At 45.3% G+C, this 16,554-nt stretch overlaps 1 protein-coding gene across 3 annotated transcripts in view; it reads right to left on the bottom strand.

The window, feature by feature from the left end:
* LINGO2 (leucine rich repeat and Ig domain containing 2) overlaps positions 1–16,554 on the bottom strand; it is a 932,046-nt gene that overhangs the window by 726,859 nt on the left and 188,633 nt on the right. For all 3 annotated transcript variants that reach the window (XR_011558292.1, XM_070742463.1, XM_070742464.1), the window contains exon 2: positions 100–194. The gene's annotated coding sequence lies outside the window, so the exon portion shown is untranslated. The remainder of the gene's footprint in view (positions 1–99; positions 195–16,554) is intronic.

Raw genomic sequence — 16,554 nt, 5'->3', positions numbered from 1 at the left:
TATAAAGGCTGCTACAAGATTTTTCTTAGGGCAGTTAATTATCTTGTGTTCTTAAATACTGATCTAAAATTCCTGACTCTAAAGATTGTATGAACTTACCCTAAAGCAACATTGTTTTCATCCTCCTCCTTCAAGCAGGGAAACATTTTGAGAGACACCGAAGAAGCAAAATTCTTAATTTGGTAGTATATTTTCTGCAAGGAAATAAAAATACAGTATCTTAAGAATTCATACTGCACCACATAAATACAACTTCAAACTGATTTGACCCAAACCATGCAAAGAATAAATTAATTTATCTGAGCCCTCCAAACTTAATTCCACAACATTTTAGGTATTGGATGCTCTGCGTTCCACTTTTAAAAAAACATACAAAAATTTGCAAAATCATTGAATCCTGTTAGATGTCAATGATTTTGCTTAAAATTTCACTAGATGTAATGATGTAGAGATGTTGCCTTCTTAAAATGTATAGATCAGTGATAGCGAATGTTTCTTGCTTCATAGGTCAAAAAGGGGGGAGTGTGGAGTAGTCACGTGCGCACATGCCCACATCCATAATTCTATACAGAGCCCCACCCTGTGCAAGTATTTGTGACACACACACCCCACTCCAGCACACAATAGCACATCCATTTTTCGCTCTCCCTAGATTTCAGAGCCTTTGTAGGAGCCTGAGGAAGGTGAAAATGGCCTTCCCCACCCCTCTGAAGGCCCTCCGGAGGCAGAAAATGGCCTGCTTCCCAGAAGGCCCAAAAATCAGCTGACCAGCATGCACGCTGGACCTGAGTTCGCATGCCTACTGATATGGCTCCGTGTGCCGCTTTTGGCACACGTGCCATAAGTTTGCCATCACTGGCATAGATAGATTCTTTTTCTATGTATGTCAAAACTGCAGGAACTAGTATGGGAAGTCTCAAGAAATTAATAGGGGTCTAAACACATATCATTTGTTGTTCAAAACTGGCTGGGCTGGTCAATAACACATTTTTAGTAGGAAAATAATATTTCCCCTAGGTGAAATATTATTGCTGCTCTTCAAACGCTAACTCTTTACCAAAGATTCAAGGCAACTAATAATCACATTTGAAAATAGTAGACAAAAGTAGTAAAAAAATAAATAACATTAGTCTTGAAATCTCAGAAACTTTAAAAACTCAAAGCAATCACTTTAAAATATATTGAGAAATAAATTGTCCACAATTATACGGTTCTTCAGTAGAACCCCTTCTTCTCCCTCACAACTCCAGTGTGGCAATACTGAAGCTCCAAGATAGCTTTCGTCAGGTCAGCTTCAAGGTTGATACTTGCTCTCTTACACATACATAAAAGGAAAATGTAACTCTAATAGTGTGTGTGTGTATCTATGCAGGCACAGGGGATATACAATGGTTTTAAAGGAACCTCAATCTAAACCAAGTTATTCTGGGTAACCCGTTTTATTTTGAGATATTGAAACATGATTTCCCTCCAAACTGCCAAGGTGAATTGGTACCTTCACCAACCTCAGTAGTGGGGTCTAAAACCCTTTACTACCGGTTCGCGCTCATGCTTGCACATCTGGTGTTTCCGTTCATGCGCAGAAGCATCCCATGTTGGTTGGCAGAATCTCCTGCTGCCAGTGCTACTGGTACTTAGAACTGGGCCAAACCAGGAGCAACCCACCGCTGTTTTTGATACATGTTTTATTAGGATGAGTTACAGAAAATCAGACAGGCAGGAAAGGATTAGTTTACATTACTCATAACTCTAGACTAGAGTTGAAGACAGGTTTATTGGACTAGAGTACCTCCGGAACTATCTGCTACCGCACAAATCCCAGCAACCGATAAGGTCCCACAGAGTTGGCCTTCTCCGGGTCCTGTCGACTAAACAATGTCATCTGGCAGGCCCCAGGGGAAGAGCCTTCTCTGTGGCGGCCCCAGCCCTCTGGAATCAACTCCCTCCGGAGATTAGAACTGCTCCCACCCTCCTTGTCTTTCGTAAACTACTCAAGACCCACCTATACCACCAGGCATGGGGGATTTGAGACATCTTTCCCCCAGGCTCCTTATAATTTATGTTTGGTATGTATGTGATGTCTGGTTTTAATATGATAGGGTTTTAGTTATTTCTTTTAATATTAGATTTGTGCCACTATAATATTGTTTTTATCATTGTTGTGAGCTGCCCCGAGTCTTCGGAGAGGGGCGGCACACAAATCTAATAAATAATAATAATAATAATAATAATAATAATAATAATAATAATAATAATTTGCATTGGCAAAAGTAACGCATAATTAGAAAATTTGTAAATAGAAAAACCTGCAAAGTCTATACCAGGAGATTTTTCTTGAGGGAGAGATATCATGGAGGAGTGAAATCTGATTGGACAAGGTAACTTAAAGAGATTCCCTAAATACCAAGTCATAAAAGTCTTTACTGATTAAAATCCACATTTTGAATTGTACCCAAAAACCTATGTAGGGCTTGCAAAATTGATACAATGGTACTGAGAGTATATGGGACTCCACATGTATCAAAGACAGTTGGAGGAGAGACTGAGCAACTGTCTCATAATTTTCCTTTTCCTTCTAGGAATTTGACAAAGAAAATTAGGAGCCAAAGACTTCCATAAATTTGATGCTGCGGCATATTGACCATACAACCAATGGATCTTTAATATTTATTTATTTTATTCTACTTGTATCCTTGTACAAGTCAATTACTGTTGCAAAACTGGTGATAACAATTATTGAGGACATGGATTTTTATTAATCTTTGCCAATATTAACAAAAAAAGCATTCCATATTACACCTACATAAGTTTTAATCCAAGGAAAAGGCTTAAGGTGATTTGCAGACTAGAACTTAAAAACAATTTGTAAAGAGGGAAGAAAAAGAAATAAAAGAAAATGATCAGAACAATCAAGAGAATTCAACTACAAAATTATACAACAGTAATAAGAGCGTAATAAGGTTATGTAGATTTTTAAAAACACTCAGGTTCCTCTTCAAATCATATAAAACAATAATATAACATGTAACAAAATTTAGAACACAGAGAAAACAATTTCATAAAAAAGCAGTTTATAAAAAGGGAAGATTTATGCATAATGTAGTTAAAATGATGGAGACTCTACTCAAAAAGAGGATAAATCAGCACCTAAAAAACAATAACTTATTGGACCCAAATCAGCATGGCTTTACTGAAGGCAAATCATGTCAGACTAATCTCATTGAGTTCTTTGACTATGTCACAAAGGTGTTGGATGAAGGTGGTGCCGTGGATATTGCCTACCTGGACTTCAGCAAAGCCTTTGATACGGTTCCACATAAAGAGCTGATAGATAAATTAGTGAAGATTGGACTTAATCCCTGGATAGTTCAATGGATTTGCAGCTGGCTGAAGCGTAGACATCAGAGAGTTATTGTTAACGGCGAGTATTCTGAGCAGAGTCAGGTTACAAGCGGTGTGCCACAAGGGTCTGTTCTGGGTCCTATTCTTTTTAATATGTTTGTGAGTGACATAGGGGAAGGTTTGGTAGGGAAGGTTTGCCTATTTGCCGATGACTCTAAAGTGTGCAATAGGGTTGATATTCCTGGAGGCGTCTGTAATATGGTAAATGATTTAGCTTTACTAGATAAATGGTCAAAGCAATGGAAACTGCAGTTTAATGTTTCCAAATGTAAAATAATGCACTTGGGGAAAAGGAATCCTCAATCTGAGTATTGTATTGGCAGTTCTGTGTTAGCAAATACTTCAGAAGAAAAGGATTTAGGGGTAGTGATTTCTGACAGTCTCAAAATGGGTGAACAGTGCAGTCAGGCGGTAGGGAAAGCAAGTAGGATGCTTGGCTGCATAGCTAGAGGTATAACAAGCAGGAAGAGGGAGATTATGATCCCGCTATATAGAATGCTGGTGAAACCACATTTGGAATACTGTATTCAGTTCTGGAGACCTCACCTACAAAAAGATATTGACAAAATTGAACGGGTCCAAAGACGGGCTACAAGAATGGTGGAAGGTCTTAAGCATAAAATGTATCAGGAAAGACTTAATGAACTCAATCTGTATAGTCTGGAGGACAGAAGGAAAAGGGAGGACATGATCGAAACATTTAAATATATTAAAGGGTTAAATAAGGTCCAGAAGGGAAGTGTTTTTAATAGGAAAGTGAACACAAGAACAAGGGGACACAATCTGAAGTTAGTTGGGGGGAAGATCAAAAGCAACATGAGAAAATATTATTTTACTGAAAGAGTAGTAGATCCTTGGAACAAACTTCCAGCAGACGTGGTAGATAAATCCACAGTAACTGAATTTAAACATGCCTGGGATAAACATATATCCATCCTAAGATAAAATACAGAAAATATTATAAGGGCAGACTAGATGGACCAGGAGGTCTTTTTCTGCCGTCAGACTTCTATGTTTCTATGTTTCTATGTAAAAGCTTTCAAACTATTACTTTCACGCTATTGCTGCTAAAGAATGGGTAGTCAGACCTGCTACACAACGATGCTTTTCCCCACTATTCTTGCTCACATTTTCTTGCAAAACAAAGCTTTGCTTTGCTTCCAAAAGCTGGGGAAAACATTCTTTCTTACTTCACATTTTAATGCATAATTCCATAGTGGTCTCTTCCTCCAAAACAAATGGTTGTTTTGTTATTTTAAATATTGTTTATCATTGCAAGAGTGGCTCTTCACTATCTTATTGCTTTATAATTCTGTATTCTTATAGTTGCTAAGGGCACCTTAGAAATATACTGAGTGATTGGGTGGGACTTCATAATGTCCACTATGTATTAGTGAGATATTTCAACTGATATTCATTGAAGCGTATCTTCAAAGAATATGCAAGAGATTGTGCCTTAGTAGCAAACATTGTAAAAATATCTGAATGTGATGCACCAAAGAGATCTAGGGTAGATTATAGACACTTTAATGTAAGTAAAGGGATTACAGAGACAGGAGGGAAATTAAAAAGAAGAGAGACTTGGATGTTCCAGTGGTACAAAGTCAGAGAGAGATACAGGTAGTATTTTAATAGAGATCTATAAATGTCGAATGGCTGAGGAGGGAAACTCACACAGAAATAATAGAAAATAGGCGTTGATTGCTTACCTGAACGCCTCTTCTCGTACGGTGAGCGGGTACAGCAGTCACATGGGTTGCTCATGTCCAATCCGGTGGAACTGAGCCTAGTATTAAAAAAGCTTGCCGGATCCGCCCCTTCCCCAGAATTCGCGAATCCATAGACTAGGCTCAGTTGTGAAGCTCTGTAGTGTTCAACTCTCATTGTTAGAGGAAGAAAGAGATAGAAAGGTAAAGAAGACACATACAAGGGCGGGAAGTGACTGCTGTACCCGCTCACCGTACGAGAAGAGGCGTTCAGGTAAGCAATCAACGCCTATTCTCCGTACTGAAGGAGCGGGTCCAGCAGTCACATGGGACATACCCAATAGATGGTCCCTAGGGAGGGATTAGCTTGCTATCGTGTGAGATAACGGATTGGAGTACCCTTCTGCCGAAGGCAGCGTCCGCTGAAGCGTAAGAATCAATTTTGTAGTGCCTGATGAAGGAATTTGGCGAGGCCCAAGTGGCTGCTTTGCAGACCTCCTCCAACGGGGCTTGAGTCGCCCAAGCGGCCGAGGTGGCTGCGCTCCTGGTGGAATGCGCAGTGATGTTCCTTGGAACTGAGAGGGAGGCCGACTCATAGGCCTTAGATATAGTCCCTCTGATCCAACGGCCTATTACTGTTGAAGACACTTTGGCCCCCATGACTCTGGGATGATAGGCTACAAAAAGTGCTTCTGACCTCCGAAAGGGTCCTGTGCGTTGGATATATATTCTCAGCGCTCTGGTGAGATCCAGGGTGTGCCATCTAATTGCCAAGGGATGGTCTCGTTGGAGGCAGAAGGAAGGTAGGACAATATCCTGAGATCTGTGGAACATGGAACTGACCTTGGGTAAGAAGGTGGGGTCCAGTCGCAAGACTACCTTGTCCTGATGGAATTGACAAAGGTCCTGCCTGATTGAGAGGGCAGCCAGCTCCGAAATGCGTCGGGCAGAGGTAATAGCCACCAGGAAGGCTACCTTAAAGGATAGGTACCTGAGGGACGCCGATTTTAGGGGTTCGTATGGTGCCTGCGTGAGGGAGTGGAGAACCCGTGGCAAGTCCCAGGATGGATACCTGTGGACCTTGGAAGGTCTGAGGTTGGCTATGCCCTTGAGGAATTCCTGAACTTCAGGGAAGGATCGGAGAGGCTGTCTGCGGGGGCCCCCTAGGACAGATGAAATGGCTGCCAGATGACGCCGGAGGGTGCTGGTGGAGAGTCCTTTATGGAAACCTTGCATAAGGAAGGAAATAATTCTGTGTATGGGGATGCACAGAGGGGAGAGACCTTCCTGAAGACACCACTGGTGAAACTTGGACCACGTGTGGTCGTAGATTCGATTGGTCGAGCCCCTTCTGGCCTTTAGAATGACCTCCACTGAATCGGGGTCATGCCCACGCAGTTCTAAATCTCTCCTGATAACAGCCAGGCGGTGAGGTGGAACCACTCCGGGTCTGGATGGAAAGAGGCCCCCTGCCGCAGCATATCCCCCGAAACGGGGAGTCGCCAAGGGTCCTGGACGGACAGCTGTTGGAGATCTGCGAACCAGGGCCGGCGGGGCCAATGAGGGGCGATTAAGATTACTCGGGCCCTCTCGGTGAGGACCTTGTGAATCACGTCCGGGAGGATTGGAATTGGAGGAAATGCATAGAGTAGGCCTGGAGGCCATGGACTCCGGAGGGCATTGATCGCTTCCGCTCCCGGGGATGGAAATCTGGAATAGAAGCGAGGGAGTTGGGCGTTCGCATTGGTCGCGAAGAGATCCAGGACTGGTAGGCCGAATCTGAGGGTGATTTGATGGAACAGGTCTTGATGGAGGTTCCACTCTCCTGGGTCTATCGTTGCTCGGGATAGCCAATCCGCCTGGATGTTGAGACTCCCCGAGATGTGATCGGCTAGGAGCGACTGGAGATGTTTTTCCGCCCAAAGGCCCAGCTTGAGGGCCTCCCTCATGAGAGCCTTGGATCTCGTGCCCCCTTGCCTGCAGATATGGCTTTTTGTGGCAATGTTGTCGGTGAGAATGAGAACGTGCCGGTTGGGGATGCGAGGAGAGAAATGCTTCAGAGCCAGGGAGACGGCTCTTAACTCTAGCCAATTTATTGGCCTGGAAGCTTCCTCCGGGGACCACGTGCCCTGGGCTATCATCCCCTGGGCGTGGGCGCCCCATCCCGATAGACTGGCATCTGTGGTGATGACAAATTGATCCGGGCACCTGAACGGGGATCCTCTGTCCATGGCCGGAGACTTCCACCACTTGAAGGATCTGCGAACACTCAGTGGAATGACGATGCGTCGATTTGAGTTGCTGTGCCCCGATCTCTGAAAAGGCAACAGAAGCCACTGGAGTTCCCTAGCATGAAGGCGAGCCCAGGGAATGATTCCTATGCATGACACCATCTTCCCCAAAAGGGAAGATAGAGTAACTATGGATACTGAAGGATTAGATAAAATGTTAGAAATTAACTCCACAATACTGAGTTTTCTCTCGGGAGAGAGAAAAAACCTGGGAAGATTTTGAATCAATAATGGCTCCCAGGTGAGGAATGGAAGTGGAAGGTTGGAGGTGACTTTTTTCAAAGTTGATGGAAAACCCATGGTCCTGAAGGACTGACATGGTGACAGAAAGGTCTGATTTCACTCTCTCTAGGGAGTTCCCATGAATTAAAATATCATCAAGATAACATAAAATGTGGATGGGAGACGCCCGGATATAGGCCGCCAGGGACCCCAAGAGCTTTGTGAAGACCCGAGGGGCCGAGGAAAGGCCAAATGGCATCGCCCTATACTGGAAATGCCTGCCTTGAAAGGAAAAACGTAAAAATTTTCTGTGGCATTTGGCTATAGGAATGTGAAGGTAGGCCTCAGTGAGGTCTAAGGAGACCATGAAATCTCCCGAGTGAATGGCGGCCAAAATAGAAGACAAGGAGTGCATTTTAAACTTCCTATATTTGATGAATAGGTTTAGTTTCTTTAAATCCAAAATGGCTCTCCAACCTCCGGAGGACTTTGGAACCATAAATAGGATGGAGTAAAAACCTAGGCCCTTCTGACCGGAAGGGACCGGCTGAATGGCTCTAATGGACAATAGATGAGAAATGGCCTCCTCCATACGGTTACAATCTGAGGATGACCTGGGCGAAGGGCAGGAAATAAAACGTTTAGGGGGAGGAGAAATAAATTCTAAAAGAAGGCCTGTTTGAACAGTGTCAATGACCCAAGGGTCCTTGGAGGTGAGACGCCAATTTGCAGCGAAATGAGCTAGGCGACCCCCTATGGGAATGGAGGAAAGGTTACCATCTAGGTTTTTTTGAAGCCCTGTTAGAGGCAGCTCCCCTTTGGAAACGAAAACCCCTACCCCTGGAGTTCCTACCTTGGGAACGAAAGCGGGGGGAATACTGACCTGGAGATCTCTGATAGGAAGCCGCTTGATCTTGCTGGCGCCCTGGGCGACGAAAGGACTGCGTTTTAGTAACCTTTTTTGTGGTTGGACCCAAAACCTTCTTCTTGTCTGTGGTCTCCGTGAGGAGAGGATCCAGAAGATCACCGAAGAGAAGGTCGCGCTTTAAGGGGCCCTGGGATAACTGCCACTTTTGGCGAACTCCCGCTTGCCAAGGGCGAATCCATAGGAGTCTTCTTGCCGTTGTAGAGGCTGCAATAGACTTAGCAGAAAATCTAGTAGATTGTAAGGTGGCATCAGCCACGTACTGGGCAGCTGCAAAGACCTTGTTGAAGTCTTGTTGACCTCTCAAGTCATCTGGAGGAATGTGCTGTTGAAGTTGGCGAAGCCACAGCAGCATGGCTCTGGAGAAGAAGGAGGCTGCTGCAGAACTTTTAATGGCCCAGGAATCAGCGGAGAATCCTCTTTTGAGCATTTGCTCGATGCGCTTGTCCTCTGGACGGAGGACTTCCTCCGCCTCGCCTGGCACAGCCGCTGCCGAGTGAAGAATTTTGACAGGTTCATCTGGTTTGGGAAAGGATAGAAGCTCTTCATAGGAAGAGGAGAGTTTATACAACTTTCTGTCCTTGGTAGAGGGATTAAGGCCAGAGGCTGGAAAATCCCACTGTTTAAGTAAGGCATCTTTAAATAATTTAGGCATAGGGATTACCTCGTTATCCTCCTGTTCCTCTGTGAAGTAAGGTAAATTCTCCTCCGGGGGATCAGTGGAAGTGGAGGCTTGTTTCTCCTGGGCCGCTAATCCCGTAGAAATTCTAGCTTTGAGGAGGAGAGATTTGAATAGTTGAGAAGGGAAAATAGTAATAGGAGGAGGGACCTTTATTTGGGATTCCTCATCCTCTGATAAGCCCTGGAAAGGGTCTTCATCCTCCTCTACATCCTCATATTCATCTTGGGAGGACTCTGAGTCATCCTGAATAGGAGCTCTGACCGCTGGGGAAGAACCCAAGGGGCGGGAGGAACGAGAAGGAGGAAGAGGTAAAGGAAGCTCATTGATGGAGGAGAGTTTGGCATCAATGGCTTTGGACAACACAGCAAAAATAGATTGGAACTCAGGAGGTAAACTGGAAATATCAGCAGAAATGGCAGAAGAATTCCTAAAGGCCTGGGAGGATCCTGGCTGGGGGGAATCTTCCATAATATCTGGTTCCTCTGGACCTATGCCCCATAGGTTAGGTTGGGGTCTGTCTAGGTTTGGCTCATCCAGAGATAACACAGGGACCCCAGAAGGAGGCAGACTAGAGGCCTCTGGTGGGTCTTGACTACTGATTACTTGGGCCTGCACTTTCAAACGTTTTGCTGATTTATCATGAATCTTTTGTAGGGCTAGGTCCCTTCTCTTCTCGGCCCTGGTGACCTTGGTCGAGGGGCGGGCCCCTGGAGAAGAGGAGGAAGAGGCCTGGGGGATACTAGTAATCTCATCGCCTGTAGGCCTGGCCTCTCTGGGACCTTTAGTTGTGCCTCTCTTGGGAAAAGTAGCCATAGTCTGACAATTAACAGAAGACAAGGCTGAGCCAATAACTAAATTATAAGGAGAAGATTTCAAGGACTTCCCAAGAGGAATGGATCCTGCTTCGAGGCCTCGAAGCTGCTGAAACGTGAGGACAATCTGGGCAAACCCAGAGTTCGTGCCCCCAAATCCAGCGGGGCCAGCCTCCCTAAACTTTGCAATTAAGTAAAACCAAGGCACTCTGGTTGGAGGCTAGGCCGGTGGAGAATTTAGCCTGGGACCCCCAAGGCCCGCTCCCGGATCCACGCGGTGGACTGAGGCCTACGCGGCTGGCAGAAGGCCAACACGAGAGGCCTAGATATTTTAAGAAAGGGCGCGAAGGCCTTCGCGCCAAAAAATCGCTTCGTAGAATTTCTTAAGGGAAAAGCGATCGACTAAGTCCAGGAGACTAGAGGCGTCCCACTCCGCAGGAGGTATTTTATAAGCCCTTAAATATATTTTTATACAATAAATAAGCAATAATCCAATGATGAATACTTGCACCAGGACCTCCAGGCCAAGGGATTAGAAGAATCCACAAGCGGCCGCAGGAATCGTAACCGGCAAAACCGCCGGGGGAAAACGAAACCGCAACTTCTCCCAAGTAAAAAAGCCTAGCCGCCTTTTACTTTTTTTCCTTTTTAAAACGGCTGGCGCAAATAGTGCAAGTAATAAAATAAAGACAATAAATCTTACTACTTTTTTGAAGGAAAGATCGAAGGGAAGGTGTTAGAATGTTGAACGAGCTATCACATACAACCGCAGGATATGCGAACTGAGCGAATTCTGGGGAAGGGGCGGATCCGGCAAGCTTTTTTAATACTAGGCTCAGTTCCACCGGATTGGACATGAGCAACCCATGTGACTGCTGGACCCGCTCCTTCAGTACGGAGAACAGTAACTCCCTTCAAACAATGCATTAGAGTAGTATCTAGAGAGGGGCAGCTTTACAACCAGTCTTCACATTTACAACCACTGCAGCATCCCCATGGTGACGTGATCTAAATGTGGGAACTTGGAAACATGCATTTGCAATGGTTGTAAGGTCCTGGAGTGATCGCCATCACTGGAGGCTTTCAAGAATAGACCCAACAACCATACGAGCGTGATAGTATAAGGCTCCTGCCTTAAGCCGGGGGTTGATCTTTGATGGCCTTTCCAGACCTAAGATTCTATGATTTGCAACTTTCCTAGTCAACGTCCGACAAACAAACTCAGTGGGGGAAGCCAGATTTGCTTAAAGATTAACTTAACAATTGCAGTGATTGGCTTAACAATCACAGCACAAAAAGTTTTAAAATCAGGCAAGACTCATTTAATAACTGCCTTGCTTAGCAATGGAAATTCTGATCCCAATTGGGGTCACAACTCAAGGGCTACATGCAACAATCTCTTAAAATATTATGTGAGACAGCCTGGAAGGTATCTCGGACATCATAGGGCAGAGAGAAAGTAGCAGAATTCAGCTCTCAGCTGAAAGCTGTATGCAACAAAGCAAAAAAAAGAAGTATGTCTGTCATAAGAGGTGGAAGGAACTCATCCTTCTGAAATCTCCAGAGAGAGAGGGGGAAATCAAACTCCTAAAGTAAGCTAACGAAATATTGAAGAAACAGTTCATGCAAGCGACAGCACTTAACATTTACCGTATTTTTCGCTCTATAAGACGCACCTGCTGATAAGACGCACCTAGATTTTAGAGTAGGAAAATAGAAAAAAAATATTTTGAGCCAAAAAGTGGGCTAAAGAAAAGTTTGGACAAAAAAAATCTCTCTCTTCCTCCCTTTCGCTCTGTTTCTCCCTCCCTCATTCTCTTTCTTCCCTTCTTTCTCCATCCCTCTTTCTTTCTTTCTTCCTCTCTTTTTTGCTCTCTCCCTCCTTCCCTCCCTCTATGTCTTTCTCTCTCCCTTGCTCTCTCTCTCTCTCTGTCTCTCTTGCTATCTCTTTCTTGCTTTTTTCTCTCTCTCTCTCTCTCACTCTCTTCCTTCCTCACTCATCTTTCTCTTTCTTTCTCTCTTTCTTCCTCTCTCACACTCTCTTCCTTCCTCTCATCTCTCTTTCTTTCTCTCTCTCTCTTTATCTCTCCCCCTCTTTCTCTATCTTTCCCCCTCTTGCTCTTCTCTATTTTTCTCACTTTCCCTCTCTTGTTTTCTTTCTCACTCTCTTGTTTTCTCTCTCACACTTTCTCTCTCTCATTCTCTCTCTCTTGCTATCTCTTTCTCTACCCCCTCTTTGTCTCTCTCTCTCTTTCTCACTTTCTATCTTGCTCTGTCGCTCTCACTCTCTCGTTCTCAGGAGGCTAGCGAAAGTGATTTTTCCAAGGGTGCACCCGAAGCCGCGGCCGTCCCCCTGCCCCGCGCCCCTGGCCTCTCGCTGCTGCCTTCGCCGAAAGCGCTTTTCTCCCGGGCTCTCAGCGAGGGGGCTGCAGGAGAGGCGGCAAAGGCGATCTCTCTCGTTCTCCGGAGGCTGGCAAAAGTGATTTTCAATGTCGGAGGCGCGGTCCGGCGTGCGCTCTCCCCCTCCCCCTGTCACATTCAAAGTAAGCCGGCAGGGGGATGGGGAGAGAGAGCACGCCGGACCGCGCCTCCGACATTGAAAATCACTTTTGCCAGCCTCCGGAGAACGAAAGAGATCGCCTTCGCCGCCTCTCCTGCAGCCCCCTTGCTGAGAGCCCGGGAGAAAAGCGCTTTTGGCGAAGGCAGCGGGAGTAGCCAGGAGCGCGAGGGTGCGTCTGACTAGCTCCTTTCGGCCCAGCATCCCGGGCCAAGCGGCTGCCTTCCGTCACTGAGCCTGGCTCGCCCGGAAGATCGTAGCTGGCTTCCTTCGCCGGCGCAGGCAACACGCGCTACGATCTTCCGGGCGAGCCAGGCTCAGTGACGGAAGGCAGCCGCTTGGCCCGGGATGCTGGGCCGAAAGGAGCCGGGCTTGAAGATCGCAGCGCGCATTGGCTGCGGTGGCGAGGGCTTGCGATGGAGGGTGGAGGAAGCGGCCATGGGAGGGCGAGCTGCCTCAGGGAGGAGGATCGAGCAGGAACAGGTGGGGGCTGGAATTTCTCCGCTGGGAAGAAGCGGCGATGGAGGGGTTCGTATCTTCGCCGCCCCCCCTCTGCTCCAGCGCCTCCCCCCCTCCCTGCCTGCATCTTCGCTCCATAAGACGCGATTGATTTTTCATCCTACTTTGGGAGGGGAAAAACTGCGTCTTATGGAGCGAAAAATACGGTAAATAAGAGGGGAGTCAGCAATGAAACCAATTCAAAACAATTTTCCCCATAGGAAATAATGGAAATGCATTTAATTGGTTCCCAGCCTTTATTTCTTAGGGGGGAAATTGAAAATTGAGGATATTTTTCTCTTTCCCCCCCCCCCATTGTCCCTCACTCCCACCCCCCTCTTCTTACCTCTTTACCCTTACCCCCCATTGTCCCCCCCTCCTCCCCTCACCTTACTTCTTTACCTCTTGCCTCTATGCCTTCGTCCCCTCACCAGGGGAGCAGCAAAGCATCGCTTCGGCTATGACGAGGCTGGCGCTGAGTTTGCTTGGCGGCGGCTTCTCTTTGAGGACAGCGGCAGTGACAGGGGCTACTTTTCGGGAGCAGCAATGGCATAGATGTGATGTTCCCGGCACTGCTGTTCCTCAAAAGGAAGCTGCCAGAGCTGCCGCCACCGCCATCAGCTGGCCCCACAGAGGCTACTCCCTGCCTTTTCCAGTTACAGTTTCAGAGGCTCAGGTTTGTACGTGGAAAATGGTTTTTGAGAAGAGGCAAAAAAATATTGAACACACGGTTCTTATCTAGAAAAGTTCGTAAGTAGAGGCGCTCTTAGGTAGAGGCACCACTGTGTGTGTGTCTAATTTCATCACCCGGTTTACACAAATTATTTCATTCTCCAATTAATTTTTAATTGTAGTATTTATTTCCTCTGCTAGTTATTCTCTCTTGCTTAATAAATCAAAGCCATTGTGCTTCATTCATTTCCTTAATTCCTGACATTTGTGAAAGTTGTTGCTGCTTCAGCTCCACTGCACAGCTGCTGTTCAACCCAGCTGCCACACGGACAAGGTCAATTTCCAGTCACATGATCCTCATTTTCAAAATCCCCTGACAGTTTCCCACAAATTGATGGGAAAGCCAGAAGGAACTGATATGATTGCCGAAGTTCCTTTGCTCCTTGCCACCTTCCACATTTGCAAAATCTTTGCTTGTGGGAAGCTTGCAGGGGGGGGGGGGAAATCCCCTTGAGAATCCAGCAGGGAAGGTCATCTTCCACTAGTCCCTTTGAACTTGCCTGCTGGGCAGGGGAGGGAGAGAACTATAATAGTTATCTGTTAGTTTCTTCTTTAAAGGGACCTGACAGCCATATCCTCATTAAGCATACCTCTCATTTTGGTATATATAAATAGATGTTTTCACTCCTTCATAATCCAATTAATTTATAATAAATATGATGATCAGGAGAGCACGCTTAACACTTGTCTTTCTGACATATGCCAGGAAATTTGAATTATATACTTGCTTTTTTTCCCTTTCAGTTCATTGCTGTTAGCCATTTTAGCAAGTAGGCCATTGCTGAACATATCTTGCAGTGCATATAAAATGTTCTTGGTTTAAACTAGAACCTCCTGAGGAATGCTGGCAGCCTTAGCAAAACTTGGTTTGAGTGTTTGACATTCCTCTGATATTTCAATCCAAGCAGCAAGTTTCCCATTTGCTTTGAAATTGTGCCATCAGTGAAATTTTGCGTAAAAGATAAAGTACTGGTTAATACTAATTGATATCATCCTTCTTAAAAAAAAAAAAACTATTGAAGGTGATATAACTACAATAAAGCATTAGCTACATTTTTTTCCTGAGAGAGACAAAAACCTAGCAGTTGCTGCACTCCTCTTAAATCAAGGATTAAACAGGAAGAATGTTACCACGTAGAGAAACATATTAATCTAAAACTGAACTAGATTGATGCAAACTATTTTTTTCTATTAGTGATCTCCTGGAGTACACTCAAGCTATTATTAAATTAAGAGGGAATTTAAGTATTTCCTCCTAATGTATTAAAATAATTTGATTCTCCTATATGAATTTAAAAAAAGAAATCTTAATTTGCCAGTGTAATTTAAAAAAAAATCTGCTCTGAGAAATTCTGCTCTTTCCTTTTTCACATCAAAAGGCTGGAATCAAAAGACTGAAATTTCAGTCAAAATGGTTGTTTTTTTTCTCAATGCTCTTACCAATGATCTTTCTTACTGTCTTTTTCTCTCAAGAAAAAATATAGGAAGTTTCATCAAAACTAGGGAAACCAATAAATAACCTTCTCTAGAATATTTGGCTTCAACTCCTATAATCCCTAATTAAGAGTTGTGGTAATGAAAGTTGAGAAATCCATATTTTTGGAGGGCATTTATTAAATAGTCAAGAAAAGGGCAAGCTCCTCCCTTCCAAATCTCAACTACGATAATTCCTATTAGCACTTGCAGTACAAAAGGTTTATGAATTGTAGTCCAAAACAGATGGAAGCATCAGATTATGTCTGTATTAGGTGTACAGCAGTAGTTTCCAAAGGGGTGATACTGCCCCCTGGGGGACAGTGAGAGGACTTAGAAGGGCGCTAACAGGCAAGGAAGGTGACAGGGAGTGCTAAGAGGCGAACAGGGTGGCAGGTAGTTTGTTTGTTTGTTTGTTTGTTTATGTATTTATGTATTTATTTGATTTGTATGCCGCCCCTCTCCATAGACTCGGGGCAGCTAACAACAATAATAAAAAACAGCATGTAAATTCAATACTAAAACAACTAAAAAACCCTTATTGTAAAACTAATCATACATACAAACAAACATACCATGCATAAATTGTAAAGGCCTAGGGGGAAAGAGCATCTCAGTTCCCCCATGCCTGACGACAGAGGTGGGTTTGGGGCTCTGAGGTGGAGCTCCAAATTTTGCTACTAGAACTGCGTTCCTGACCGTTCCTGTAGGAGCCCAACACTGCCAACAACTCACTTCCAGGATGGAGATCGGGGCAAGAGAAGGCACAATAGGCTGCGCTTCCCCAATCCTGCTCAACCATGCTTCTTTTCCAGCCCATCTGCTCCATGGGACAATGAGACAAACAGCCGCACCTCCCCGCCCAGTCTTCCTCCACCTTGGACAGCTCAACCTGTCACCACTTCCTGCAAACTTCCCAGGAAATGGGTGGAATGAGGGGTGGGCAGGAGCGTGTAGGCCCGGCCGGCATCCAGATTACCTTCCTGGCAAGGCTTGGCATGCCTATCTCCCAGTTCTCCACTTTCTGCTCAGGTCCCCAGCAGCCTGGAGACTACGCTCCTGTATGGCACCTGACAGGGAATGCATGCTGCCGGAGTTGCTACTGCCATCACCCCTCTTGCCTTCCCAACTTCAGCTCTGGGACCTTCACAGCCCAGGAAGTATCGGAGCATGCACCTCTGGAGCTCCACCAGCCTTAGGTTCCGCCAGGAGGGCAGGGGGCATTAGTGGGGGAGGCAGAAAATGGAGAACCAG

Source organism: Erythrolamprus reginae, chromosome 2 (genome assembly GCF_031021105.1).
Source record: "Erythrolamprus reginae isolate rEryReg1 chromosome 2, rEryReg1.hap1, whole genome shotgun sequence".
Classification (NCBI taxonomy): Eukaryota; Metazoa; Chordata; class Lepidosauria; order Squamata; family Dipsadidae; genus Erythrolamprus; species Erythrolamprus reginae.
Note: the sequence above shows the minus strand (reverse complement) of the source record. Positions and strands in the feature narration are given on the sequence as shown.